The sequence below is a fragment of the Mus caroli genome, chromosome 5, assembly GCF_900094665.2.
Source record: "Mus caroli chromosome 5, CAROLI_EIJ_v1.1, whole genome shotgun sequence".
Lineage (NCBI taxonomy): Eukaryota > Metazoa > Chordata > Mammalia > Rodentia > Muridae > Mus > Mus caroli.
This window is the reverse complement of record NC_034574.1, coordinates 19,560,182-19,584,128: the sequence shown is the minus strand read 5'-3', so window position 1 is coordinate 19,584,128 and position 23,947 is coordinate 19,560,182. Positions and strand designations below refer to the sequence as shown.

General features: G+C 45.3%; 1 pseudogene across 2 annotated transcripts; it reads right to left on the bottom strand.

Annotated features, from left to right (window-relative positions):
- Positions 1 to 19,585: 19,585 nt before the first annotated feature.
- On the bottom strand, positions 19,586 to 22,935 carry LOC110294797 (annotated as a pseudogene). Of its 2 annotated transcripts, none has more exons than XR_002377979.1 (2): positions 22,853 to 22,935; positions 19,586 to 20,950 (listed from the first exon to the last, which is right to left on the bottom strand). The product of XR_002377979.1 is annotated as a glycerol-3-phosphate dehydrogenase 1-like protein pseudogene, transcript variant X2 (transcript). The 2 variants fall into 2 exon arrangements; XR_002377978.1 differs by having other exon boundaries at positions 19,592 to 20,991; positions 22,853 to 22,927.
- Positions 22,936 to 23,947: the final 1,012 nt, after the last annotated feature.

Here is a 23,947-nt window from a genome sequence, read left to right as displayed (position 1 = left end):
GCTGGGGTTATCACAGAGAAAGGAGCTTCAGTTGAGGAAATGCCTCCATGAGATCCAGCTGTGGGGCATTTTCTCAATTAGTGATCAAGGGGGAGGGACCTTGGGTTCATTGTGGGTGGTGCCATCCCTGGGCTGGTAGTCCTGGGTTCTATAAGAGAACAGGCTGTGAAAGTCAAGAGAGGCATGCGCCTTCATGGCCTCTGCCTCAGCTCCCACCTCCCAGTTCAGTCCTGCTTGAGTTCTTGTCTTTTCTTCTTCCAATGATGGACTGTGACCTGGAGATCTGGAATGATTTTTGGTCATGCTGTTTTGTTCCAGCAATAAAACCTTGACTAAGACACCATCACTTCTAATACGTGTGCAATTACAGAATCAGCCTTTTCAAATCTCAAAGCAGAAACCCATTGAAATACTGAATATGTATCAATGGTATGATGTATAAATTTTAGTTTCCCAAATTCTGCAAAGTCAAACACATTCACCTGCCAAATTTCATTTCTTTGGGTATTGTTATAATTTACTTCCAGCCGGTAATGAAACTTGATTAAACAGAGAACAAGTAGGACTTCTTTAAAAAAAAAAAAGATTTATTTATTTATTATATGTAAGTATACTGTAGCTGTCTTCAGACACCTTTTCTTCTCTCTCCCGCACCCCGCTCGCTCCGACCCCCACTTGCTCTGGCCCAAAGATTTATTTATTTATCATATGTAAGTATACTGTAGCTGTCTTCAGACAGCCCCAGAAGAGGGCGTCAGATCTCCTTATGCATGGTTGTGAGCCACCATGTGGTTGCTGGGATTTGAACTCAGGACCTTCAGAAGAGCAGTCAGTGCTCTTAACCCCTGAGCCGTCTCTCCAGGCTACAAATGGGACTTTTTTTAAAAAAATAATTTCTTTGGCTTGTTGCCAAGAAATAAAAAGAAATTTCTCCTAAAAACTTTGCTGTTAACATGATTTTTTTAAATGAAATTCTGAGGCTTCTAGCATATTTCCTATTAGTAATTCATTTCCTTGTGCCATTAAAGCAGGCAATCCCATATGACATCAAATATGATTGATATATAATAGATAAGTTATGTTTTGAGTTCTCTTGCAGTTGTATAAATAATAATGTTAATTCTGAATGACCAGGAATAAGTTCAGCTGTTTCTATATATAACACAACCCTATCTGCATACTATAAGTCAGTAATTATATTGTTAGGTTTAGAAAAAAACTAATAAAACCATAAGAATTGCCGGATGGTGGTGGCACACGCCTTTAATCCCAGCACTTGGGAGGCAGAGGCAGGTGGATTTCTGGGTTGGAGGCCAGCCTGGTCTACAAAGTGAGTTCAGGAAAGCCAGGGCTACACAGAGAAACCCTGTCTCAAAGGAAAAAGACAAAACAAAACAAAACACCCCATAAGAATTGCATATAGACCTGATTATCAAACCAAAGCATATGAGCTTTGAATTCATTTACTTATAGTTTCTGACATATAGACTTCCATTTAAGATTTATTTATATCAGTATAAAATGTAGGAGCTTCAGAATTTGGTGTCCTTTTTACTATATGAGGGAGAATCCAATTAGTTTTTTTATAAACAGTTGTTTGTTTTGGGGATATTTGATGTTAATTTCTCACAAATAATTGTTAAATCCTTAGCCAATCTCCATTAATTGCCAGTAATGAGCATAAATTTAGCATTAGTATATGGTACTATGATTTCTGCTGGATCTGTTCCTGATAATTGACAAAGTCTTATTCTTCTTTTTACAATTAGATCAGAAACTTTTTCAACATACGTTTTTAGTTTTTTTACTCTGTTTATGTGCTAAGAAGATCCATCCTAAAATATTGTCTTTCCTATGCATAAAGTCCAATGGGAAATGGGTAGAAGGCAAGATAACAAAAGTACCAAAGTACCATCAAGTTTGGAATCCAGGCAGTCCACAATCCTGCAATTTTTGCTCAGCTGTTAATTGTCTTTAACTGTTTAAGTAGCAATCACCCTGTAAAGTTTGTAACAAATCACTCAACTCTTTGTTGTTGTTGTTTTTGGTTTTGGTTTTGGTTTTTTTTTTAAGATTTATTTATTATTATATCTAAGTACACTGTAGCTGTCTTCAGACACACTAGAAGAGAGCGTCAGATCTTACTAAGGATGGTTGTGAGCCACCATGTGGTTGCTGGGATTTGAATTCATGACCTTCGGAAGAGCAGTCAGTGCTCTTACCCGCTGAGGCATCTCTCCAGCCCCTGTTTTTGTTTTTTGAGACAGAGTTTCTCTGTATAGCCCTGGCTGTCCTGGAACTCAGTCTGTAGACCAGGCTGGCCTCGAACTCCAGAAATTTGCCTGCCTCTGCCTTCCAAGTGCTGGGATTAAAGGCGTGCGCCATCACACCTGGCCAAATTACTCAACTCTTAAGTAGTTAATCCAATAGTAGGCTATAACCAGTTACTGTCTTCCAATAGCTTATGAAAGTCATTTAGAGTTTGTGGTTGATTTTTGTTGACTTAATTTAAATCCTAGATAGTTGGGGTTCAGGAGTCGCTCTACAAACCACACAAATGCCAATCTCAGACAGGAATAGTTTATAAACACATACTGAAAGACTTATTAATAAGGGCAACAGCTCACAGACTCAGGTGGGGTGAAGTGGGAACTTCTGGTTTCTTTGGAAACTCAGTTATGTCATATGATGTTTTGCTAAAGCAAACACATGAAAGGGTCTCTAACAACTGCATGTAGGTTCACTTCACATTGTGTTACTGAGCTCCACCTGTCGTGACTTCACAGAAAGAAACACACCACAAAACTTCTGAGGGTGCTCTGTTGGCTTCTTGCTGCTTCCCTGGACTCAGGCCAATTGGCAGAGTGATGTCTGTTGATACAGACTCACGTGGTTAGGCAAGACCCAAGGGAGTACACTTAACGTTTGGAGGGAGTATGAATAGGACTCAGTGGACAGCGGTGGAGGCTTGCACAGCTAGCTTTGCAGCACTTCTTGGCCTCACATCTTCATCTTTGCTGATCCTTACTTCACTGAGAAAGGCACTGTAGAGAAATTCTCTTGGCATCCCTATTGCTCTTGTTAGCTCTTGCTGACTCATGCCAATTCGGCAGAGGGTGCTCTGTACGTAGACACTCAGCAGCAGAGAGTCCCTTTGGTATCCAAGGTCAAAAACTTGAAAATAAAATTTTGTGGTGAAGGAGCATACATCTTCCCTTTCTTTTTTGTAACTGATTTTTTTAGAGCTCCATGTGCTCATTCCATAATTCCCTGTACTTGAGAACATGCAAAATTATGTATATTATATAGATTATAACTTATATTTTACAGATTTAACTTACATTTAATTTATATTTTAACACATATGACTTACTTACATTTAATGTATATAATTCCCATTTAAAGTATACAACTGATATTTAATGCATATGATTTATATTTATCATATATAGTATATTAACAAATATAAATCATATTCAATGTGTAGAATTTATTTTCATAAAATATATAACATATTTTATATATTTATCTCATATTTAATTTACATTTTAACATATACAACTAATATTTAATGTATATAATTTTCACTTAAGGTATATAATATTTAGTACATGACTTATATTTACTATATATTATATATTGACATATATAAATCATATTCAATGTATATAATTTGTATTTATATTTGATGTATAATTTATATTTAATGTGGATAATTTTTATATATACATGCATGCATGAATATGTGTGTAGTTATTAAGGATGGGTCATGTGAATAAAATATAGATTTATATACATGTTTCAATGCATATAATTTCTAACCTCTATGATATGTTAGTTTATATCATTTATACTTGGATTGGATCAGAATACGGAGGTGTATTATGTGGAGTTCATTTGATCTGTGACAGGCGGGTCCAAGTCTTAACACTCTTGATTCTCATTGTATTGAAATCCATATCTCAGAAAAAAGGTGTCTGTTAGATAACAGGAGTAGACTCGTGCCTTTGAGTTATAGGTTTACAACTATAAATACAGATTGAACAGAGATGTTTTTAACATGATAAGAAGCACCTTTAAGTCTGTATTCAAAAGACTATATTCAAAGTAAATAAATAAATAAAAATTTAAAAAGATTTATTTATCTATCATTTGTTTAGTTTATGTCTATGAGTACTCTGTAGTGGTCTTTTAGGCACAACAGAATTGGACATCGGATCCCATTACAGATGGTTGTGAGCCACCAAGTGGTTGCTGAGAATTGAACTCAGGACCTCTGGAAGAGCAGCCAATGCTCTTAACCACTGGGTCATCTCTCCAGCCTCGCTTGGTCTTCTTCTTCTTCTTTTTTTTTTTTTTTTTTAAAAAGGGGTTTTTTTTAAAACCCTGGCTGTCCTGGAACTCACTTTGTAGACCAGGCTGGCCTCGAACTCAGAAATCCACCTGCCTCTGCCTCCCGAGTGCTGGGATTAAAGGCGTGCGCCACCACGCCCCGCTGCAAAGGCGGTCATTTTTTATCCACTGAGCTCCACCTGCTGTTTATTCATCATCCACACTTATCCGGGTTCAGGTTGAAGTTGAACCTCCTAATTGTGGCAGGGCCTGTGGTTATTTGTATTTTGATGCTAACTCTCCTGGGAGGGGCTGCAGACAAGGAGTCACAAAACCGGGTGATTTCTTGTGAACCAGTCCCCTAATGAATAAAGGAGACAATCTCTGGGCAAGTAGGCGGGACTTCCAGGTTGGACAGAGGAGAAGAAGGAGGAGAGAGTTTTTGGAACCGGTATAGCCTAAGGGCAAGATGTAGCTAGAAGATAAGGTTTTTTGTTGTTGTTGTTGTTTGTTTTTTGTTTTTGGCTTTTTTGAGACAGGGTTTCTCTGTGTAGCCCTGACTGTCCTGGAACTCACTTTGTAGACCAGGCTGGCCTTGAACTCAGAACTCTGCCTGCCTCTGCCTCCCAAGTGCTGGGATTAAAGGCTCGTGCCACCGTCGCCTGGCTGGAAGATGAGGTTTTAGTTGCTGTGCCCAGAGACTGAGTTACTGTTGTTTCTGAGCTAAGTTTGTGTGGTGTTTTTCTTCTTACCGTTATTCACTGGGTTCCAGGGAGAAAGGTACGGCAGCAAAGCATGGGTTCACCTGATGTGCACAAAGGTCGTGGGGGAATTTGAAGCTTGGGGCTGGCATGATAACGACCTGCCAGTGGGAACTTAGCGACTGGGTGGAGATGTCTCTGGAGCTCTGGGCCAGAGAGTCTCCATGAGATAAGGGCAGGCCAGCCAGACTCCTGGGGTAGAGATTTGACGGTACAAGAGCGGGTATGTGCCAGTTTAAAATATATACATATATTTCCCACAACACCTCTCTCCCTGCTGTGACGCACCCCCATCCCCTTGCAACCGCCAGGTCACCTGCTGTCACAGCCACCTTTGAAGCTCTGTTTTGCCAGCTGTAGCAAGTGCCAGAAGATTTTCCTCTTATGCCCTTTTTGGGATCATTGTCATTTTCTTCAGCACCCTTTGCTAGATAAAAATAACATGAGAAGTAGGGCATGGTCTGCATGTCTTTAAATCTCAGCGCTTGTGGGGCAGAGTCAGGTGGCTCTCTGGAGTTCAAGGTCAGCTGGGTATAAATGATAAATTCCACGACAGCCAAGGCTATGTAAGGAAACCTAAGAAATAGACTAGAACTTGATACTCTGGGTGCATTGCATAGTTCAGATCGTAACTCGTAACTTAGTGTACAAGCTGGAGGACCTGAGTTTAGTCTCCAGAGCACATCCAAAAAAAAAAAAAGGGGGGGGGGCTAGAGAGATGGCTCAGTGGTTAAGAGCACTGACTGCTCTTCCGAAGGTCCTAAGTTCAAATCCCAGCAACCACATGTGACTCACAACCACCCGTAATGAGCTCTTCTGGTGTGTCTGAAGACAGCCACAGTATACTTACATATAATAAATAAATCTATGGGCCAGAGCGAGCGGGGCTGGAGTTCAATTCTTAACAACCACATGATGGCTCACAACCATCTGTACAGCTACAGTGTATTCACATACATAAAATAAATAAATCTATTAAAAAAAACAAAACAAGAGCCACTCCCACGATGGCACACACTCTAATCCCAGCCCTAGGAGGCAGATATAGCAGGGTCCCTGGAGGAATGCTGACTGGGCAGCCTGGCCACAATATTATGCCTAAGACTGGAGGGTGAGAAACTTTAGAGGAAACAGAGGTGTCGAGAAGAGGGAAGTAAGTCAGGGGGAGGTCTGTTCTGACTTGATGAAGAATCCCCAACTCCAGTGTCCTCCCACACACACGCCCAAGGCTAAGAAGTTTTCAACAGATAGGAAGTGCTGTACCATAGGAAGTTTCTTGGACCAGAGGCTAAGGGCACAGTAGCCGCGGCTTCTCCCAAGCCCAGCATGGTTCCAGAGAATGGTAAAAAATCTCACTCCAGGTAAACAGCCCGATTCAGGGCCACACAGGAAAAGCCTGTGACTGTCCAGTGAAAGGAAGGGACTGACTTGAAGAAGGCAGATCTTTAGCAAACCGGCTACAGCAGCCTGCTAGGCTGACCTAAGGGGAGAGGGTGGACACATGCCAGCCTCAGGAGCCGGCTAACACTCACAAGGGCCAGAAGAGTGTTCTTACAGAGCTTCAATGGGACTGAAAGACACCAAACTTCTCAACTGGTGAGGTTGATAAGTTTGAAAACAATAAAAAAGAAAAGAAACTGAATATAAAAAAAAATCATAGGAAGAAATATTTAGTTTGAAAGTCCTTAAGGAGAGAGTTAGAGATTAAAAAGAAAAATATTTTCTGTTAAAATGGAAAACACAATGGCACAACGCACCTGGATCCCATGTGACTTTGTTCCATTTGCCAGCATGCACATAATAATGATTAAAATTTTATATATCCTCTTTAAGAAAGATATCAGAATACATCAAACTTAGAGGACTGAAAAATGGAATTCTGGGTTACAAGATACAGAACAGAGGTTAGAGGATTCTTTAAATCAGAATAAAGAACCGTCAGAAGAGTCCAGTCTGGAACCTACAATAACAGCAAAAAAGGGTAGTTCCAGGCGAGAAGAATCCACAAAGCCTCGAGGAATTACAATGCAACCCATAAAGATGCAGTATATTGAAATAAGAATTCAGCCAGACTGTGGTGGCACACACCTTTAGTCCCAGCACTCGGGAGGCAGAAGCAGGCAGATTTCTGAGTTCAAGGCCAGCCTGGTCTACAAAGTGAGTTGCAGGACAGCCAGGGCTATACAGAGAAACAAGGCCTCTAAGCCAACTGAGCAAAGCACTCACAGAGACTGACACAGCATGCACAGGGCCTAGTGGGTCTGCACCAGGCCTCAGTGTACATGTTATGGTTTAATGTTTTATATGGGATTCTGGGCGTGTGAACAAGTGGGTCTCTGATTCCTGTGCCTTCCCTCGCACTCTTTTCCCTTCTGTTTTTTTTGTTTTTGTTTTTGTTTGTCCAGTTCCAACGTGCTAGGTTTTGTTTTTATCTTATCTGTTTAATTTAACTTAATTCAAATTAATTTTATTATTATCCCCCGGAAGGCTGTTTTCTAATGAGAGACAGAAACAGAGTGGATTCAGATGAGGTGGGGTGGGGAGGAACTAGGAGGAGTAGGGGGGGGGACCATAATCAGGATTATCATTTGAAACAAAAGTTAATCTACTTTCAATTAAAAAAAAAAAAACTAGCTGTGTGGTGGCAGCAGCGATGGCCCAGGCCTCTCACCCCAGCACGTGGGAAGCAGAAGCTATGGATCTCTGAGTTCCAGGCCAGCCTGGTCTACATACCAAGTTCCAAGCCAGCCAGGGCTACACAGAGAAACCCTATCTCAGAAAAAAACAAAAACCAAAAACCAAACCAAAACAACGCCCCCCCCCCCTCAAACAAAGCAACAACAACAACAAAAACCTCTGGCAGGGCCAGTTTGGAATCGTTGTGAGTTTAGGGCTCCTCTGAGGGTGAGCACCAGAACTTATCTTGGCTCACAGCCCAAGTGGCCCAAGTGAAGGAGCTAATGAGCTAAACCCTTCCTCAGGTATTCCCTGAGAGCCTTTGAAAACGGAAAGACTTGAGCTGAGCAGGATTAGTTAAACTGTACACACACACACACACACACACACACACACACACACACACAGAGGAGTGTGTGGGGGATCAGAAGGGGAAAAGATAACAGAACTGAAGAGAACATTACACCCACACCAAGCCCCACGCCGACGCATCCACCATCTATTTGACAACCTCCCAATTACAGAGTGGCTACTATATGCCAGGCAGGGTTCTCAACCATCCACTGGTGAGCTGACAGTCATGGGCAGGACCCCTCAATTTCTGTCTTACAAAGGCCATTTTAGTTGTATTCATTTATTTTAATGTGCATGGGTGTTTTGCCCACATGTAAGTCTGTGCACCACTTCTATGCCTGGTGTCCTCACAGGCCAGAAGAAAGCACTGGGTCCTCTGGATCTGGAGTTACAGATGGTTGTGAACCACCACATGTGTACTGGGATAAGAACCTGAGTCCACTGGAAGAAGAGACAGTGTTCTTAGCCATTGAGCCATCTCTTCAACCCTGAAAGCCCTTTGTTCTGTTCTGTTCTGTTCTGTTCTGTTCTGTTCTGTTCTGTTCTGAGACTGAATCTGTCTATGTAGTTCTAAATGTCCTGCAATTTGATTTGTGGGGCACACTGGTCTTGAACTCACAGAGATCCACCTGCCTCTGTCTCCCGAGTGCAGAGATTAAAGGTGTGTACACCCATACCCAGCCTCTGAAGACATTCTTAAATAAAAGAGGAACCTGATAATAAGAACCACAGGCTTTGTCTTTAAAATTATGTTCAAGGAGCTGAGGAGACCTGAATTCTAAAGCCTTGGGGAAAGTTGGGCATCAGGTATATGCTTGTAATCCTTACATTGGAGAGGCAGAGATAGGTGGATCTATTGGGCTCACTGACCAGCCATATTCAGGCCAGTGAGAGATTGTGTCTCAGAAAACCAAACCAAACCAAACCAAACCAAACAACCCAAGCTGGATCGCAAGTGAAGAATGACCCCCTACATCAATCTGACCTCTGAAGTAAGCACACATGCACGCACACGCACACATGCACACACACACATGCGCAGTGATGTTCAGCTCCTCTAGTGATTAGATATCATTGAATGAGGTGTTCCTTTCCTGTAGTTAGACATAGGCAGGCACTCATGCGAGGTTGCTCACAATTATCTCAAACTCCAGCTTCATGTTCACCTACTGACTGGTTGGATTCTCCAGCAACCCATCAGTTCCCGGGATGTGAGGAGCCGCCCTCACAGTCGCCGTTACAAGATGGCGCTGACATCCGTTGCTCGTGGTAAAGTGTGCGCAGGCCTCAGGGTATCTTTCCATTACCTGAGCCCTGCCTCTCCCGTGGCTGATGGTGGGCAGCCAATCTGGGTGGTGCACGTCTCCAACCGTACTTCGCAGCCTATATAAGGGAAGGGTTTTCTGCTCTCTGGGTCTCCTCTCCTGAAGCTGATCATCTATCTCTCGAGATGTATTAAAGCTTTACTGCAGAAGGATCCGAGTGTCCTGCGTGCGTTCTTGCTGGCGAGATGGTAGCATGGGTCACCGGAACCTCAAGGGAAAAACAAAACCCCAAAGCTGCTCTGTTGTCTCTGTTAAATTTCACCCCTGTCCTGAACTAGTCAGTCACTGCCTTTGTGAGAGCTAAAGGTTCTCTCAGAGCAGCCTCTTAGTGTCAGGATGAGCTCTGCCCTATTACAGCTTCTATTTCAGGGCTTATTAATCTCAAGGTGAATTAAAGACAACAAAAGAAGTATGACACCATTGATATACACCCCATATCCAAAGTTTATAATTTCTGACTAATTAAAACATTGCAAAAACAACTTTTAAAGCAGCAGTTAAAAGGCAGCATTAAAGTTCTACAAAACATTGCATTCCTATAAAGGAAAAAAGAAAAGAAAGAAGTGGTTTAGAAAGAAACCGAGAGTAGAGCTCGTGAGCACATCCGGATTGCTGCACATAGGGTGTCCCACGGGACTCTGCTAGCAAGGTCATTGCCAGCTGTGGCTTTTTGACTTCCTGAAACCATGCGCTCAAATTAGCCTCTTCATTTGAAAAGGAAGAAAAATACACACTGCCTTTAATTCTACTCTCTCCTGAAGGGGTGCAGGCATGGTCTCCCCACCATTACCACCCACAAACAGGTGAGAAGGATATGGGTTTCCTCTGGCCTCCTTCCTCTGGGGTCGGTGCTGGCCCATAACTTGCAGCTCCTCCTGCATCATCAAATACTTATCTTCACAGATCTAGGGAAATCTTTTCTGCAGGCAAACTCATCTGTCCAGTCGAAGAAAATGCCAGAAACTCACCCTTTCAGTGTTCCCAGCAGCTGCAGAATAGCCACGCTGGGCAAACAAATGATTGGAGGATGCTGGAGCCCCTCTTGTAGTTGGGTCAGTCTGAGTGACTACAGTAGCAATCTTAGCTTCCTGACATTAGGAGGCATGGTGTAAGGGACACTATGTAACTGCCCAGGCTGCAGCATAAATAAATACACACGGACTCCTCCAGTACTGTCCTTGGGGCCCTGTCTCTGGGAATTCAGCCACCAGATTGTGAGGAAGCCCAAGCCAGCTGGTACACACAAAGCTTGTGAAAAGGCCATATGCAAGGTTCTGGCTGACTGTCAGCCCCAGATGCCAGACCATATGTGAGAGAAGATGGTTCCACGTGCTCCCAGCCACACACACAGACACACACACAGACAGGCAAACAGACAGATAGACACACACGCAGACACACACAGAGACGCACACAGACAGGCAAACAGACAGACAGATAACACACACACAAATACAGACAGACAGACAGACAGACACACACAGACACACACACACAAACAGACACAGACATACACAAACAGACACACAGACACAGACAGACAGACAGACACAGACACACACACGGACACAGACACACACACACAGACACAGACATAGACACGGAAACAGACACACACACAGACATAGACATAGACACACACAGACACAGAGACACAGACACAGAGACACAGACACAGACACACAGACACACAGACAGACACACAGACAGGCAAACAGACAGACAGATAGACACAGACACACACAGAGACACACACAGACAGGCAAACAGACAGACAGATAGACACAGACACACACAAACAGACACAGACACACACACAGACACAGACAGACACACACACAGACACAGAGACACAGACACACATACAGACACACACACAGACAGGCAAACAGACAGACAGATAGACACAGACACACACACAGAGACACAGACACAGACACACACACGGACACAGACACACATACAGACACACACACAGACAGGCAAACAGACAGACAGATAGACACAGACACACACACACAGACACAGACATACACAAACAGACACAGACATACACAAACAGATACACAGACACACACACAGACACAAAGACACAGACACATACACACACAGACACACACAACACAGACATACACACAGACAGGCAAACAGACAGACAGATAGACACAGACACACACAAACAGACACACACACACAGACACGGACAGACACACACACAGACACGGACACACACAACACAGACAAACAGACAGACAGATAGACACAGGCACACACACAGACACACACAGAGACACACACAGGCAGGCAGACAGACAGACAGATAGACACAGACACACACAAACAGACACACACAGATACACAGACACAGACAGACACACACACAGACACAGACAGACACACACACAGATACACACAACACAGACATACACACAGACAGGCAAACAAACAGACAGATAGACACAGACACACACACAGACACACACACATAGTCACACACACAGAGACACACACACAGACACAAAGACACAGACACACACACACAACACAGACACACACACAGGCAAACAGACAGACAGACACAGACACACACACAGACACAGACAGACACACACACAGACACAGACAGACAGACAGACAGACACACACACACACAGACAGACACACACACACATAGACAGGCAAACAGACAGACAGATAAACACAGACACAGATAGACACAGACACACACAGACACACACACAGACATACAGACACACACAAACACACATACAGACACACACACACACAAAGACTCAGACAAGAAACACACACAGACACACACACACACAGACATACACAGACACAGACAGACACAGACACACAGACAGACAGACAGAACATACACATTCTTCTCTTCCAGGCTTCCCAGTTTACTCCAGTCTGGCAGAGCAGGGACAACTTGCCCCTCCTCTGCCCCGTCATTGTCCCTGACCCCCAAGCCCTGAGAGCACAAGGCAGTAGTGCTTACCGGGTGTCAGTCTGAGGAGGTTTGTTAGGGACTTAGAGAGGCCAGGACGCGGAGCGACCATAGTGAGTCCCCCTAGGCCTGAAGGAGGAGCCAGTGTTCTTAGCAGAGAACTATAGCCCTGGGTTTTGGGGGTGAGGGGCCTGAAGATTGAAGGGCAGTGTCACGGGCATCCTCCCTTAATGGGGGAGGAGAGAGATGTAGAGACACACGTCTTTCCACACTGATCTGTCTTCCAAGGGAGGAGGGAGTGGGTGAGTATGAGAGGGTCACACAGACACACAGACACACAGTCCCATTGGGGCTGGGAAGTGTGGCCACATGTAGCAAATGCCCTTTACTAAAGAAGGGCAGTTACTCTGATGTTGAACCTAGCACCATTATGGCTACAGTGGTGTAGGAGGAGCCTGCCAGATGTCCCAAGTACAACTGAGGATGGGGTAGGCCGACACCCTTGATGGGTAACCTTCCTTGTCAACCAGACAGGTCTGAGAGTCTTCTAGGTGATACACGTCGGAGCTGTCTGTGAGGATGCTTCCAGAGAGGTTTCTCTGAGGAAAGACCCACCCTGAATGTGGATGTCACCTCATGATGGAGTCAGGCCCCACAATGAAAACAGGGAATAAAGGCAACAAGGGACGTGAGCTGAGCAGGGACACTCACTCTGCTCCTGACCGAGGATGGACGGTGACCAGCTGCTTCTGGCTCCTGTCACCCTGTCATGGTGCACTGGATGGCAAACCCGAGCCAAATAAATCCTCCTGCACTTGAGCCGCTTTTGTGAGGTGTTTTGACAGAGCGAAGAGGGAAGCAAGCAATGCCGTGCCCATCTGTGCTCTTCGTGCCTCTGGCTGCCCTGGTGAGGGTGGCACCCACACCTCTCAGACATGGTATGCAGAATACTAAAAAATTTAAATGCTGCAATCAGGACTCTGGGAGTCATGAGCTGGAGTCATTTCAGGAAATTTACAAGTTAAATAACCTAAAAGGCTGCAGATGCGAACGACGTGAAATCCGCAAGGACTGGACTAGAATCATCCTTTCTCAGAGATAAAGTGGCAGTGAGAACAGAGTCACGGGGCCAAGGAAGGCCAGAGGGATTTCGGCGGTTTGTTGTCGGTGGTCATGTGGGAAGAGGGAGCCTCAACTGAGAAAACGCCTTTGTCAGGTTGGCATGTAGGCAAGTCTGTGGGACATTTTCTTGATTGATGATTGTGGAGAGAAGGCTTAGCACACTGTGGGTGGGGCCACCTTGGGGCAGGTCCTGGATGCTATAAGAAAGCAGGCTGAGCAAGCTACAGGAAGCAGCACCCCTCTATGGCCTCTGTTTCAGTTCCTGCCTCCAGGTTCCTGCCCTGTGTGATCTCCTGCCCTGACTTCCTTCCGAGAGCCTGCGGTCAGGACCTGTAAGCCAAGCAGCACTTTCCTCCCGTGAATTACTTTTGGTCATGATTTTATCACAGAAATAGAAAGCAAACGATGACAGCATCCCAGCCCACAGTGTGGCAACTTTGAGCTCTAGCACAGCAGATGCCACATCTACACTGGCCATGTGTTTCAGGACTCCAGCACCCATTGCATGGTAGCATGCACCTGTAATCCCAGCACCAGAAAGGCTGAGACAGGAGGATGCCGGTGTTGGCCAGTTCTAGGTGAGTCTATTCCAAAAGTAAGCTGGAAAGGGGCTGGAGAGATGGCTTATGGGTCTGAGTACATTCTGCCTTGGCACAGGACCCGAGCTCTATTCCCAGGACTTATGCTGCCTTTAAGTCCAGCTCCAGGGAGAGTCTCACAGCTCTGGCCTCCAGACACCCGCACTGCACCCACATGCCCATATACACAGAGAAGTAACAAAATAAAATAAAATAAAAACAAGCCTGGTATAATGGCACATGCCTTTAATCCCAGTACCTGGGGAGACAGAGGTAGGCAAGTCTCTGAGTTCAAGGCCAGCCTAGACTATAGAGCATTTCAGGACAGCCAGGGCTACACAGAAAAACCTTGTCTCAAAACAAAACAAAACATTTTAAAATGTCTCAAAATTTTATGAGGAAGACACTCAGCATCAACATCTAGACACTGTACACTCATGCTCACCTGCATGTACGCACATATGTGAACACACACACAGACACTTTAAAAATTAAAAATAAAATCCAAGTAAGGTGGTACATGCCTTTGATTCCGGCACTCGGGAGGCTGAGACAGGTGGATCTCTGAGTTCAAGGCCAGCCTGCTCAACAGAGTGAGTTCCGGGACACCCGGGGCCACACAGGGAAACCCTCACTCAAAAACAAACAAACAAAACCCAAAAGAAAACAAACAACCAAAAACAAACCAAATCAAAAAAAGGATCTGTACACAAAGGGGCGGGGCATGGGACAGGCACAGTAGCCTGCAGAAACTGATCCAGCCCCAAAGAGCACACACTACACGATTCACTTACCTGCAATCTTTATGGCTAGTGGAAACCCAGCCTCTCTGAGACCTTCCTGTTGTCGCTGGGAGGGACTGGGCCTAAGGACTGACCTGGAGAGTTAGGGTGACCATCCTTATTATTTGCCCCTTCTGTCCAAGCTTAAAACACAGTTAACCACAGTTGTTAAGTCCCACTCTGCAAACAGAACCCTGCCACACACACACACACACACACACACACACACACACATACACACACATCTTTCCACAACTGGATACTACCCTGTAAAGGCCCCAGGACTGAGGGTGTGTAGGTAGGTGACCTTCAGATGGGAGCGTCTGTCTCAGGGGTCTGCACCTGTCCTGTGGAGGGGAACTATGGGTTAATCCCACCCCTACACTGGCTCTGCTCCATTAGTGGCTCTGAGGTTCCTTCTCATGCCAAGACTTAGACTGTATCAGGGACAGCAGGAAGGGTCTCAGAGAACCCCTAAGTTAGGTTCCCTGCCTTGCAGCTCTTGAGTAAGGCTGGTATGAGTATGGACTTTGCCTGCAGGCTGTACCTGGTGCCTGAGACCCCTTGACCCCTGTGGTGTTACTGGTTTCAGGCTGCACAAATGGGTGGGGCATTGTATATCTGTACAAGTCTCAGATAAGGAACCTGACTGTTACAGACAGATCTGGACCAGGCCAGAGGTAGGCACCACCTTCCGGAGACCTCAGCAAGGTCTCCCGATTCAGGGTGTGGTGAGTACACGCATCTTGGGGTCGTTACAAGCTGAGCTGCATGCAGCATGCATCCCAGCTTGCAAGCTTCACCATACAGGATGGATTTTTTTTTTTTTTTAGATTTATTTATTTATTATATGTAAGTACACTGTAGCTGACTTCAGACACTCCAGAAGAGGGCGCCAGATCTCGTTACGGATGGTTGTGAGCCACCATGTGGTTGCTGGGATTTGAACTCTGGACCTTTGGAAGAGCAGTCGGGTGCTCTTACCCACTGAGCCATCTCACCAGCCCCAGGATGGATCTTAACGTATCCGTAGCACCTGCTGCCCAGACCATGGAAGGAAATCCACCTAGCAGGTCATACTATGTTCACATGCACGTAGGTTCCAACCAGTCAAAAAACGCCACTGTCACATGCCATGTAATGAGTCTTTCTTTTCAATCTACACTCCAGATCTACTCAAAAGCAAGTCTTCTGCCCAGTGGTGGTGGTGGTACGCTTGGGAGGCAGAGGTAGGTAGAGTTTGAAGAGTCTGAGTCCAGCCTGGTCTACAGAGCTAGGTCTAGGTCAGCCAAGGATACACAAAGAACCCTTGTCTCAGTGGGGGAAAAAAAAAAAAAAGAATCTTCAGACAGTGAGATGGAAAGAGTTATGCTGGTCCGGACGGTAATGGGGCCTGATGATTAGACGCACCTGGGAGAACCTGCCTGGACCAGACCAGGGTGCCAGACAGACTTCTATGGTGCCGGGCAGCACAAGTGGGCCTGAGGCTCGCTGCCTCGCTCCAACTTGGCCAGCGAAAGAGCCAAGCAGAGCCAAGTGAGTCTAGAGCGCCCCAGGGTGTCATTCCTGACATTGACGCTACGTGGCGCCAGAGCCCGCGCAGCCGGCGGCAGCAAGTCTCAAGTAAATTCTCTCCTAGAATGGGGAAGGCATTGCTTCCCAAGGAGAAATTCTTATATATACAAAAGCAGACAGAATAGTACGGTGAAAAGGCAAACCCATTTTCCCTAGACCTTAGTCTGGGCCCCTGCTCATCTCTAAATATCTCAGTTCCTAACTCAATAAAACAAGAAACTTTTCCCCGACATTTTTTACAGTGTGGTGTGTGTGTGTGTGTGTGTGTGTGTGTGTGTGTCAGAGAGAGAGAGAGAGAGAGAGAGAGAGAGAGAGAGAGAGAGTGCCAGTTAGCCCTCAGAGTATCTGTCTTTCAAGGCCATTCTTTGTGACATGTAAAATCCACCTGGGCAATCCAGACTTCTTCACTCTCTGACAACATCCCAACATCTTTAACTTAATCTTGTCTGCAAACACCTTTATCCAAGCCTGCAAGGCCCGTGATGTTAGGCCCTGATGTGTTTGAGAGCCACAAACTGCAGATTATGAGATTATGAGAGAGGTGAGTGGCTGGGTCAGGGGTAGACATGCCTTCACCCCCTGTTCCTGTTCAAGACAGTTTGTCCCCACCCAACCTCAGTTTTACTCGCTCACCGGTGGGAACCGGTTACCCACAAGGACAGCTGCAGAGTGGTGCCAGTCTGTTACCGCATCAACCCATTCCTCCTCCGTCTGCAGGCATCTGTCCACACCCCGGGGCACAGGCCAGTGGATCTGGCGTGTTAGGACAGAAGAGCTGAGGGATACTAACTGTTCTTCATGAGAGTGGGTGTGGAGAAATGATGGAGGTTTAGGAAAGAGGGGACTCCAAGAGCCCTGCTTCCTCCTCCCATCAATAAAAGCAAAGCTAGGAAGGCAGTCAAAGCACTAGGGCCACTGTGCTTCATTTTCTTTCTATTGTTGTGATAAACACCATGGCCCAAAGCAACGGGGGCGCTGCGGGGGGGGGGGGTATTTCAGCTCACAGTTGTAGTCCATCATAGAGAGAATTCAGTGCAAGGACTCAAGCAGGTCAAAAAGCAGGAGCCATGCAGGAACCTTGCTTACTTTCCTGATGTGTGTCTGTGTTTGATATAATCCAGGGCCATCTGCCTGGTGGGCATAGCCCATAGTGCCTGGGCTCTCTGATAGCAACCATCAATCAAGAAAATGCCCCACAGACATTCCCACAGGCGAATCTGATGAAGGCAATTTCTCAGTTGAGGTTCCCTCTTCCCAAGTGACAAAAAAAAAAAAAAACTACCCAGTATAATGGACCCCTTGTCAGCTTGACACACATCTCACTTTTCTTGTTTACCTCTAAGACTTCATGTTAAATCACAATATAAAGCATAGTCCAACTTTAAGGTCCCACGGTCAGAGGGGAGCCGTGGCACACTCCTTTAATCCCTCAAAAGGCAGAGGCAGGCAGATTTCTGAGTTCAAGGACAGCCTGGTCTACAGAGAAAATTACAGGACCGCCAGGGCTACACGGAGAAACCCTGTCTCAAAAAATTAAGGGGGTGGGGGAGGGCGTGGGGAGAAGAAGAGGCACAGTCTTTAAAATTTTTAGTCTCTTAACTTTGGGCTCCTATTAAATAAAAGTTATCATACTTCATACTCTAAGAATAATGAGGGCACAGTCACAGTCAGATCAGAGCAAACCTAGAGTCCAACCATTTTGAATAGTTCAGTGTCTGATGTCTGGGACTTACAAATTGTCTGGTTTCCAAAGGACTTGGATAGGTCCACCTCTCTACTTCTGTCATCTGTAGCATGCACATCTCGTCTGATGGGCTCAGGCCAGCTCCACACCATACCTGCCAATACCCCTTCATGCCTTTAAAACCAGGAGCATGGGGGAAACTCTTATAAGTTACCGAGTTCAGCCACCAGCTAAAACTGCAGCCTTGCCCCCCTCTGTATCCTGATCCTGGGGAAATACTTTTCCAAAAGATTTTACCCTAAATGATATATCCATATTTATGTCATCTATATCTACATCTACATCTATAGCTATATTTGAGACAGGGGTTCTCTGGGTAGCCCTGGCTGTCCTTGAACTCTATAGGCCAGGCTGACTTTGAACTCACGGAGAGAGATTCACTTGCCTCTGCCTTCTGAGTGCTGCAGCCTGGCGAACCCCCAATGGGGTCTTTGCTTCCTTCTGACCTGTCACAGGCCAGGCCTTCATGTCTGCATGATGTCTACCCTCAGCTTGGTTTCCTATGCTGAGCACTTCGTGGCCGCCATTCTAGCCCAGAGTTCTAAGTGTTCCCACAGTTCTCCCCAAAAATGACATGGCCAGGTTCTCTCTCTCTCTCTTTTTTTTCCAGACAGGGTTTCTCTGTGTAGCCCTGGCTGTCCTAGAACTCACTCTGTAGACCAGGCTGGCCTCGAACTCAAACATCTGCCTGCCTCTGCCTCCCGAGTGCTGGGATTAAAGGTGTGCGCCACCACTCCCCGATCAGCTTGCTTTCTTAAACAAACCAGAACCACCAACGTCCCAGGGGTGGGACCATCCACCATGGGCTGGACCCTCCCACGTCAGTGATCAGTCAAGAGAATGTACCATAGACATGTTAACAGGAAAATCTGATGGAGGCAGTTCCTCGGCTGAGACTCCCTCTTCCCAGGTAAGTCTAGTGTGTCTCAAGTTGACAAAAAAATGAGCTGGCACAACAAAATCAAACACTGAAGATACTACTCCACTGCTGAGTGTCAATTGCTGTTGACATCACACAAGTCATACAGAGAGGATGTCCTTCCCCATGGAGGAGCATGTCACCATTAAAGTAGGAAAGCCAGCAAGGCATGGAGGGCACTAACAGACGACCCAGCTTCTACACACACACACCACATCATGCACTTGTTCATGAACACACATATGTATGTAAAAACATATCCTACCAACAAAGACCTATATGCCGCCCCCTAGCCGACACATATGACCACACACATACATACACACCATATACTCATGCTAGATTCATGATTTGTTCATAAACACATATCACACCCACAAAGACCCACATGCTTCCCCACTTGCCGCACTGACACACATGCATACACAGTCACAAGAAATGACACCGAATCTCATCAGGACCCTGATCCAACTATCAAGCTGTATTTTTTTCTTTAGCCAGGCAACCGTCTCACTGTCACGTCCTGGCTTCCATGCGTCTCTGAGATGGATGAGGTCAAGCTCTGGCCGGCCCCGGCTGCCTTCACCTGTACTCTGGGTGGTTCTGCAGACAGGGTATCAGCTCTGCGACCGGTCTGCCCTCGTGACAGATCTGATACACAACTGTGAACAAGGGAAACTTGTCTAGCAGCCCCTTCTGCTTGAGGATGCGGTACACCTGGGCAGAGGTGTGTGGCCCTTGCAGCTTCTGTCCCTTCAGCATCTCCTTCTCCAACTCCTCAATACTTTTCCCTGTCCTGGCGAAAGCTTCAGCTACCCTTCGGTTCCGCCCCCCATAGCAGGTAGTAACGAGGTCGGCCACCCCACAGCTCTCCAGGAAGGTGGCTATGGACACCTGACCCTTGGAGAAAGTCCTGGCAAAAGCAATCATCTCCATGAGGCCCAGGCGGATGACAGCAGCCTTGGTGCTGTCTCCACTACAGAAGCTGTCACAAAAGCCAGCCCCCATGGCCACAATGTTCTTTAGAGCCCCGCACAGCTCCACTGTGTCTGAATCTTCTACCACAGTGACTTGGAAGTTGGGGGTCTGAAACAGCTCTTTGAAGAGAAGGCCATTCTGCAGCACCTTGCTGCCAATGGTAGTCTCACAGAAGAACTCTGCCGCCACCTCGTTGGCTAAGTTGGCCCCCATCAGCACACTGACGTCTATGTTCACTTTTTCCCGGATGATGTCAGAGATAAGTTTCAGGCTGTCAGGGTTATCGTCTATGCCCTTGATGAGGGTGAGGCCCCGGGCCTTCCTGGGCACTACTTCAGCAATCTCATCACAGACGGTTCGAATGAACTGGTGTGGGAAAGCAAACACCAGAAGGTCAGCATCCTGCACAGCCTGGCTGAGACTTGGGGTGGCCATCACATTCTCGGGCAGCCTGTGTCCAGGCAGGTACTTTATGTTTTCATGGTCACAGTTGATGATGTCCGTCAGCTTCCTCCCATCGACCATTTCTTCAAATACCCACATCTTGACCGGGGAAGCAAACTTCTTCATGGTCTTCACATTGTTCCCAATGATTTTTGAAACAGCTGACGCCCAGTTCCCTGAGCCCACGATGCTCACCTTCAGAGGCTCAGCCACCACTTCCAGGCTGATATCCTGCTGTGGGGACTGTGTCTTCCCAGCTGGCTGCTGGCTACCACCTGTTTGATCTAGTCTGAAGGTGCCCTGCCCAGCCTGCCTCCCTGTCTGCTTAAAAAAGACATTTACAACCCGGGTATGGTGGCTCATGATGGTAATTCCTGCACTTGAAGGCTCAGCCCGGAGAATTGCTGAAAGTTTAAGGACAGTTTGAGCTACAGAGAGAGACTATCTGAAAACAAATAAGATAAATACATATTTTTAAAAAGGAAGGCTGGATGTAGCTCAGTTGGTAATGTGCTTGGGTAGTGTGCACCAGGCCCTGGGTTCTAGCCCCAGCACTGCTAAGACCGATGTGCTAGTAAATACCTGCGAGTGACTCCAACACTGGGGAGGTAGAGGCAGGAGAATAAGAAGGTCAAGGTCAGCCTTGGCTCCAAACAGAGTTTGAAGCCATGACTCAAAATAAATGAATGAAGCCAAATCAAAGGACATTTATAAGGTGATTTGATGTTTAAACTTTGCATATTTGATAAAATTAAGAAAATAATGATTTTTTAAAAGCATAATTATGATTGCAACATGTTTATGGATAATTTGTTTTGAGGCAAGGCCTCCTGTGTTTTAGGCTAGCCTTGAACTTTGGACAGTCCCATTCACCTTTGGAATGCTGTATTCGTAAGTATGTATCAGCATGCCTGGTATATACCATGTTCATGTGGTGCTGGGAATTGAACCCAGAGGTTCATGCACGCTGGACAAATATTCTATCAGCTGAGCTACATCCCCACCCCTGACCACACACACACACACACACACACATATAGGTGTGTGTGTGTGTGCTAGGTGTGGTGATGCAAGTCTTTAATCCCAGCACCCAGGAGGCAGAGACATGTGGGTCTTTGTGAGCTGGAGGCTAGTTTGTTTTACATAGCAAGTTCTAGGCCAGCCAGAACTATATATATAGAGATCCTATATATAATTATAGATTATATATTTATTATTACAGTATTATATATAGTATGATATATTGTGTAATATTGTGTAATATATGATATATTATATACGATATAATAAAATATATAAATAAATTATATGTAATATGCAATTATACATTATAATAACATTATATATAATATCATATGCGTAATATAATATATATAGCATTGTGTATTATATTAAATTATATAATTATTTGACATAATTATATAACATAATATAATATATATGATACAATATACACACACACATAGTCTTTATCTTTTGGAGATAGTGTGTGCATGTGTGTGGAAGCCAGTGGTTAACAGTAGATTTGTTCCTCAGTTGATTTCCATCTTATTTAAGAAGACAGTATCTGTCATTAGATCTAGAGCTTGCTGAATGGACTAGACTGATGGCCAGCAAGCCCCAGGGTCTTCCGTCTCTGTCTTTCCAGTGAGGGGATCACACAGGCTTTCAGTGTGGGATAGAAACTCAGATCCTCATGCTTGTCTGGAAAGCATTTTATCAATTGATCTATCTCTTCATCCACACTCAATTGTTTGGGTGTTTTGATTTGTTTTGTTTTGTCTTTTTCGAGACAGGGTTTCTCTGTATCATCCTGGCTGTCCTGGAACTCACTCTGTAGACCAGGGTGGCCTCGAACTCAGAAATCCACCTGCCTCTGCCTCTGCCTCCTGAGTGCTGGGATCAAAGGCGTGCGCCACAATGCCCGGCTTGTTTGTTTGGTTTTTTTAAGGGTTAAGAATATTAGTTGGGCAGTAGGGCTGCTTACTTAGCATGTGTGAGCCTTTGGGTTCAATCTCTAGTCCTGGAGGGAACAAGTTAAAATTAAAACAAACAAGATATAAAGACACAGGGTCCATCCCAGGGTAACGAGTCACCCACAGAGATGCCTCCAGAGGAGCCTGGTAATTATGAAAAGGGAAATATATACTCTGCAAGCCACCCACTTGTCTCAAAGTGGGTGACAAAACCCAAGAGAAGGCAAGGTTCTCTTGGCTCATGCTGTCAGAGACTTAATCATGGTGAGGAGGTTCTGCTACTCCTACAGCTGTAGTGAGGTGAGGGCATGGTGGAGGAAAAGAGCTCACCTTGTGACAGCGAGGAAGCAGAGCTAGAGAGGAAGGGACCAGGGACAAGATATACCCTTTAAAGTCATATTCCCCAGTGACCTACATCCTACAAATATGCCCTACCTTCAACAGTTCACTCAACTATGATGTCATAAATGGCTTAGTCCCCTGATAAGGTTAGAGCCATTATGATCCAATTATGTCCCCAAAGCCCATCAACTGGCATGGAGCCCTTACTCTATGAGACTTCTGAGAACATTTTAGGGTCAAATAATAACATGACCTATCATATGATCCTCACCCAAGCATTTATACAAGAGACATGAGGATGCAATTCTACAAATAGAGATCATCATAGTGAATCTCTTAAAATAGTTCTAGAGTGGAAGTACTCAAAAAAGTCCATCAAAAGCAAAAACATATTAGAGTGCTAATCAGCAATAAAAGCAAACAAGCTATCTATCGATACACACAGCTACATAGTAACTTCCTAAATAATGCTGAGTGAAAGGACAAAAATGAAACGTGGTACTAGGTGATTTATTTCAGTTTACTATCATGATAATTCAGTGGTTGCCTAGAGGTGATGGAAATGGAAATGGATGGATCACCATGAGACACAAGGAAACTTCAGGGCATAATGGAAACAGTCTCCATCTTGATTGGATACAGTCTCCACCTAGATTACTGTGTTAGTAAGGGTTTTACTGCTGTGAACAGACATCATGACCAAGACAACTCTTATAAGGATAGCATTTAATTAGGGCTGGCATATAGGTTCAGAGGTTCAGTCTGTTGTCATCAAGGCAGGAACATGGCAACATCCAGACAGGCATGGTGCAGGAGGAGCTGAGAGTTCTACATCTTCTTCTGAAGGCTGCTAAGAGAAGACTGGCTTCCAGGAAGCTAGGACAAGGGTATTAAAGCCCACACCCACAAAGCCACACCTATCCAAAAAGGCCACACCTTCCAACAGTGCTACTTCCGGGGCCAAGCATATACAAACCATCACAATTATGATGATGGTAAACATCATCAAATATTTTAAATATTTCCAATTTGGTGAATGTCAATTATCTCTCAATGAAGCTGTTAGAATAAAATACTGGACAC